This window comes from Macrobrachium nipponense, chromosome 24 (genome assembly GCF_015104395.2).
Source record: "Macrobrachium nipponense isolate FS-2020 chromosome 24, ASM1510439v2, whole genome shotgun sequence".
NCBI lineage: Eukaryota > Metazoa > Arthropoda > Malacostraca > Decapoda > Palaemonidae > Macrobrachium > Macrobrachium nipponense.
The window spans coordinates 43,662,830-43,670,329 of record NC_061091.1 but is presented as its reverse complement, the minus strand read 5'-3'; positions in this window follow the sequence as shown (position 1 = coordinate 43,670,329).

Genomic DNA, 7,500 nt, shown 5'->3' with positions numbered 1-7,500 from the left:
CAAGCCGGGAAAAAAAAAAAAAACAGGGAGAAGACAACAACAACAAAAATTCAAGAGAAAGACTGCTTCACTCAGCAGAACCATCCGCCCACTTGCCTCTCTCTCTCTCTCTCAGACACTCACCTCTCTCTCTCTCTCTCTCTCTCTCTCTCTCTCTCTCTCTCCTCTCTCTCTCTCTCCCCAGGTCGTAACTCACAATCAGCCCTGCATATGTTATAAAAAAAAACACCAATGACCACCAAATCTCGAGGGACATCAAAAATAAAAACTCACTTTTGAGCAAATTAATCACCAATAAAAAGAGAGATAAAAAATGAAAGGAAACAATGAAATTACACTGACGTCTTCATTTGACCAGAGCCTAAACTTGTATACCCATTGCAAGTGCGAGCAACTTATTCACCACACCCAATAAAAACTTTAATAGGTTAAAAATTACAATTCAATTTCCTGAAACACTGAAACACAACTTCACACAAAGTGTTGGCTAAAGACACTGGCTCTGGCACAGAGAGACACAACCTTGAACCCTTAACTCAGCAATAACACGATTTGCCTGTGACATAATTACAACCTTTTTCCCCCAAAAATATGCCTTATCTAGCTATAGTCTCTTCGGAAGCGTACTTACGGCCTATAAAAAGCTTTTTACCCGTTGCCACCACCTCTTGCAGAGTCTTTACGAGCATATGGCACTAGTCTAAATAAATTAAACAAACAGGCTACCCTCTTACCTCTTGTTGCTGGTTATCCTTCTGCAAATGGAATCAATCTAAAAAATGCAAGCTGGGCTAATGAATCCTCATAGATGCAAAAATATAATTTTTATTTCCCAAATTAGCTAAACATTAAATGGAACAAAATGAATTAAAAAGGAGTAAATAAAAGAACTAAATCTGACCCTCAAAAAACCGTAAACTGTCATCCCCCTCTCCTGAAGTAGATTAAGTAAACTTTCCCCCTAAATCTCATAGTCTGATTAATTATACATTTAAATAGTCAAGTCTTTTAGAGAACCCATTCTCTTGTATAATGCTATGAACCCTTCTGAAATAAAGAGACATATTTATTATATCACTCCAACATGTAAAAGATAATTCAATGAACGTGTACACACTACACTTCTGTCTCTCTTTTCAAAGGGTAACTTTTTCAAAGTCATAATAGTACACTACTTTGCGATGGGTGCACCCTCGAGTCCTCCTCCAAATGTATTCTATACCACAACACCGATAATCGAACACACACACACGGTCACGCTTTTTGAAATGGCATAGCAACTGAGTGCCTCACCTGGTCATGTGACCTCCGAAGGGGTCGTCACACCCATATCGCATAGTCACCAATTCCAAATATATATATATATATATATATATATATATATATATATATATATATATATATATATATATATATATATATATATTATTGTTTAGGAGTTAAGCAAAAATAACTTACTTTAGAGGGAATTTCAGATATTTATAAGTTCCCCCTTCCTCACTAGCCCCTACCATTTTCTTTATGTAGCCTGTGGCTCACCTTTGCCTTTCAGACTCGCTGCATCGAGATTATTTCCACAAGTACCAAGGACCCACTTAGACAGGTCAGCCGGTGCGCAGGTAGAGCTCGCAGCGGGAATGAGTGATGACGCGAGCTGAGCCCCTACATGCACTGACTTGATGCAGTGACTTGCACAGTCTTGTTCACCAGTCTGACTCAAGTCACCATCTTGTGTACTCCGTTTCATTCTGCAGATATGCCAAACAACTGTTCAGTATATGGGTGCTATAATACAAGAAGAAAAACATCAGGATCAGACATACGATTCGTTCGTTTTCCAAGGGCAAAGGAACTTAGACAACGATGGATTCATTGTTGTTGCCGTACTGATAGCATAAACGCTGATAATGCAGTGGTATGCTCTGAGCATTTTGCTGACACTGACTATAAAGATAACATGAAATCCAGACTCCTTGGAATTGATACTCCTAAGCGACAACGAACGTTAAAGGATGATGCAATTCCATCTCTCCTTATGCCTCAAGGTAATTAAACTATAATGCAGTACTATGTATCAGTGTGTGTGTTTATGGCTTTCTTACAGGTTTTATTGGAGGGAGGTGTTGTGTTTAAGGAATTGTTATTTATTTATAGCAATGTACAAAAAAATGTTGTGTTTTGTTGGACTGTTTGAACTGTATATTTATGTAAATGTGCCATTACTTTTACTTTTTTTGTGGAACCATTGTTGAAGGACTTGCATTTATGCAGATTTGATAATTAAGTTTAAATTTTAGTGCATCCTACTGTATCTTTGTCAATGTTCAAACCCCTGGTCAAATAACGATCTAACCATCGGTCTATATCTATTTAAGTATCTTTCTACGAAGTGTAAGGATGTTAGTGTGTGTGTTGGGGGCGGGTTGTGGGGGGAGATTATTTGATGGGCCTGATCACAAGTATCGGAATAGGCTTGCACAAGAAGAGGTCAGTCATAAGTGATAACCAACAGACAGGTCAAATTAATATAACAATTTTACATATCCTTAAAGTTTTTATTAGACAGGTAAAATTAGTATTACAATGTTACATATTCTTAAATCGCTTATGTTCTTGTTTATGAATTTTAGGCACTACAGATGCAAGTGACAGGTCGAATGAGAGGTCTCAAAGGGCAGAGAAACGTGGAATTAAGAGATCCATAGAGGAAATGTTGTCTTTGGCTGATGGAATTGAATCAGGCACTGACAAATATGAAAACAGTGGTAGGTGCAGTATCAGTGATAATGGTCATGTGCAGTCTTGTGATGAAAAATAGTCAAATGAATCTAGTGGAACTGATAAGGCAATCGATTCTATTAGTGAAGAATTGCAACGGAAAATTAACCAGTTAGAAAAGGAAAATATTAAACTTAGGAAAGAGATTAATGAATTAAAGTTAAAAGTTCTTGATCTAAAGGCAAAACATAAACAAATGTATTCGTATTCTGATCTTGAGTTTCTCCTAAGTTCCATTATCAGTAAGACACAACTTGTTGCTATTCTAAATAAAAGGAGAGTGAAGCACTGGCCAGACGAAGATGTTTCAGCAGATTTTACTCTAAGAAGCATTAGTCCTAAGTGTTATGAGTATTTGAGGACTAGAAAGGGATTTCCTCTGCCTTGTAAAAGTGCCCTAAATGAACGAGCCAAAAACTTTTCTTGTGAACCTGGCATACTGAAATCTGTTTTGTCTATCATGAAGATGAAATCTGATACCTTTACTCATCTTGAAAGGTTGGCTGTAATATCACTTGACGAAATGTCCATCAGTAGTGAGTGGTGTTATGATAAAGGTAGTGATACTCTTTATAAACCCCATGAAAAGGTACAGGTCGTAATACTTAACGGCTTGGTAGGAAAATGGAAGCAACCAATTTTCTATGGTTTTGATGTTGCAAACATGTATCAAAACGTAATAATGTTAATAGAAGAGGCTGAGCATGCAGGTTATCCTGTTGTTGCTCTAGTCCATGATTTAGGGCCCACTAATATTAAGATGTGGAAGCAATTAGGCTCCCTCAGAGTCATTTTATTCTCAATTAACTACAATGAGGGAAGTATTTCAAACTGTGCATGGAGTCAGTCCGAAATTGAATGTGCGGGAGTCAATTTACCAAATGATGTCATAGCCTTCTTTGCCAAAATATCAGTGTTCTTTAAAATTAGAAAGTTAAATCATGATATTAGGATAAATAAGAAAGACGACAAGACTCGCAGAAGTGAAAGTAAAATACACAAGAAAGTGATAAGCTAGTATGTAGAACAAGCAAACATAACTATGTTAACCTTTGTATGTACATAATTTGTATATAAACTGTGTAAATAAACTTTACAGTAATGTAATGGTTATATATTTATTCCCCTTTCAAAAATATACTATAGACAAGATAAATATGCTGTCAGTTAATCTAAGATATCCAAATCAATCAAGAGAGAGGGAGAGGGAGCAGGCAGGAGAGAGAGGGAGAGAGCACAGGCAGGTGAGATGTGGATCAGCTGACGTCACTGCGCAGAGAGAGCGTAAAACGGGCCTCTGCCCGTCTGACCTGTCTAAGTGGGTCCTGCATGTACCCTGGTCCCCGCACTCCTGCATTGCCGAAGCTATGGTGGACTGTGTGTAGAACACGTGTCGGAAGCCAGGAGACACCAGGACAGAGGGCATCAGGATGACAAACCTGCACTCTGCCCGACACCACTGAAATCTGACCAAGATGATAAAAGGAGATGACGACAGGCGTGCGGTCTTAGAACATTTCCCATCTGCCCTGTGTACATACTTCTCACCTGGCAAATCATCTCCCCTGCCCATCCCTCAGCTCCGACATGCGGAAGAAGTTTAGACCAACTCTGCTAAACAGGTACTCTGATGGAGCAATTTCGAGTGCAGTCACATTCGGATTTTTGCTTTTTGTCTGTACTTCATTTCTCAATTTCTAAGGCTACTTATATCCCTGTAACACATCCCCGGCCCACATTGCTATTTTCGATGCTGTAAATGATTCGCCTTCTGTTATTACTAATGATATTAAATGTAATTGTAAAATTCCCATATTGACTAGCGTCTGCTACAGTGATTTATAGGTAAGTAACACTTGTTGGTTCATTCTATGTTCCCTTAATTAATGAGCATCCAGTAATTTTATATTCCTGTGAGTGGACTTTGATTTGAAATAGTAAGAGAGGATTGTGTTTAATGCCGTTGCAAGTCTCCCAATCCTTCTCCCACGTGTCTGTCACTTTGTATTGATCTTGAAATGCAATATATTGCTAATGTGATCTCACCTGCCCTGCTGTGAAAACCTGGAAGACATTGGATGTTCTGCTCTGGAACCAATAATTAATTTGCTGTGATCAAAACTTATTTCCTCCTCCGGCTTGGTGCTGCTACCAACATCGGTAGTCAAGGGAGACGCAATTCCAGTAGGAATCCCCTAGGATTCTTGTGAGCCCATAAAAAAACTCGGTTACCGCTTCCCCTCCCTCTCTGTCAGCAGCTAACCAGTCCTGGAGTAAGGATTCTACCAAATCCAGTTTTCTGAAGAACTCAAGGAACTGAGCCAAGCAGCATTAGGCATGGTGACGAGTGCTAGTGCTCTGGTTGTCACAGCAGCCAGAACTGATGCTCTTCAGTCATCATCAACAGCATTGAATTTCTCAAGCATCCTATGGAGAGGTTGAAGGAAGAAGGGGAAAGGGCATCGAGGTTTCCAGAAAACCTAAGAGAGTCGATAGGCTCTCTCTGCACTAGTGTCTAGTTCAGTGCCACTTTTTTTATAGTGAATTCTGGCCCTCTCCATCCAGAGGAGAGGGGCCAGTTCTGCTACTTTTACCTCTTTCTTATCCTTTTGTAACTGTTTCTATTTGTTGTACCTTCTATATCTTCACCTTTATAGTTTCTTTCTTCTTCATGTCTGCCTTTTAGCCATCATTATCCATTGTAGACTTTGCTTAGGCAGAGCCCCATTCGCTAGCAATTCTGGCCTTATAAATTAGTACTTTGTTAAGAACTACTATAATCTTCAGAGATATGGCCCCTTTGATTTCATAGGCTTTTCAAAAAAATGCCACAATCGACAGAGTGCCTTACTCTAGACACGTAACTTTCCATGAAACTAGGAATACTTATTTCCAGCAAAAAATGGTATACATTTAGCTTATCCTACTAAGGTAACATAGTTTTAAAGCATGGCTTGTTTATACATCACTTGTTTGGATTTAATTGTGTGATTAATTAACTCTTAGTGGATGGACATGGTCACATGAGTAGCAATAACAGGTTTTCGGTGGATGATGAAGTGTCTCATGATGACTAACAATATTACGCACCATCAATTTTGAGGAATCAAGCAGGAAAGAGGTGCCATTACTTCTATAACCCATGATATCACTAATGGCAACTTTGAGAATTTGTTACTGAATTTTTTTCTTATCTGGTTTGGTATTGCATGAGCTGTAATTGTAATTTTACAAAATGAAATATATTTATTTATTAAAAGAAAACATGTATTAATTTTTGAAAGAGGCCCCATAAAGGGTTGTAAATATTCAATTTGAACTTCTCATGGAAATTACGGAAAATTTTTTTGAATTTGTTCTTACAGCATGTGCATTTGCATATCTTCCTCTTTCCATTGAGGTGTTTTTTCTTAAACTGGCCGACTTCAAAGTTTCCCGGATCTCGGGTACCACATGTCAATTTTTTATACTGGCTCCTAAAGGTAAATATTCCTCTTTAGTCTATATTTTGTGTAATTTCTAATGTTCTTTGATGTGATTTATATTCTATAATTTTGTTTATTCTATAAAGGAGAATTAGTTATTTCCTTAATTCTATCTTTTGTGATTTATAGTAATACCCTCTAATGATAAATACTGTTTAGCAACTGTAATAATTATCCAATGAGGGACACTTATCATTTGCGTAGCTCTAATGGTACAAGGTAAATTATTTAATGAAATTATTGGGTTATTAATGCCCCTATGAACATGTTGCATCACCTGTGAGGGCTAAGTAGTAGCGTGTGTTGTCTAAAAATTAAGCGGATAGTATAATGCATTATAGAATAAAGTATACTATTAACCCTGTAGGTTAAGGTTAGTATAATCTGATAAGTAATTGCTGTTCATATCTGACAGTCATTCATAGTGTGAGGTTGTATTTTAACAGTAATGATACTTTTTTTTATAACAAGCTGTTATTTAATTGTCACTTTAGTCATGTTGCACTATGTTCTTTAATATTCTTGATTTAATCAATTTTCAAGAAGTAAATAATTGTACATTGTAGAGTACAGATTCAAATGTGAAGATTATTATCAGCAGTTTTATTTTTTTCATGTCATGAGACCACTCAAAAGGGTGTGGAAGGCATAGTTATATGCATAGTTATTTGACCTTGTTCATGACTTGTCTCAGCCACTCCAGCCAGTCTAGATATGCCCTCTAGAATGGGGAGCTGTTCAAGATTTAAGCCAGAACCAAGTGAAAATAACTTATTTTAGAGGGAAATTCAGATATTCATAAGTTGCCCTTTCCTCAATAGCGCCTACCGTTTTCTTTGAGTAACCTGTGACTTACCTTTGTCCTTCCAAATTTGCTGCAACAAGATTAATTCAACAGGTGCCCTAGTCGTTGCCCCTCTGCTGGGCTGTGGGTCATGTTGGACCACGTGCGGACCACATGTTGAATACCAGGAGTCACCTAGACTAAGGGATCAGGATGGCACACCTGCCCTCTGTCGGACGCCACTGAAACCTGACCGAGATGATAAAAGAAAAAGATGATAGACCCGGGGTCTTAGAACATTTCCCATCATACACACCTCTCACCTGGGAAAATCCCACTCACCACCTCCCTCATTTTTGCTCTCCATCTCATCTGGAGACAGTCACGTGTCCGATTATCTTCATAGTGCCCCTATTCCTCGGTTCCACCATTCGGAAGAAGTCAAGGTTAGTT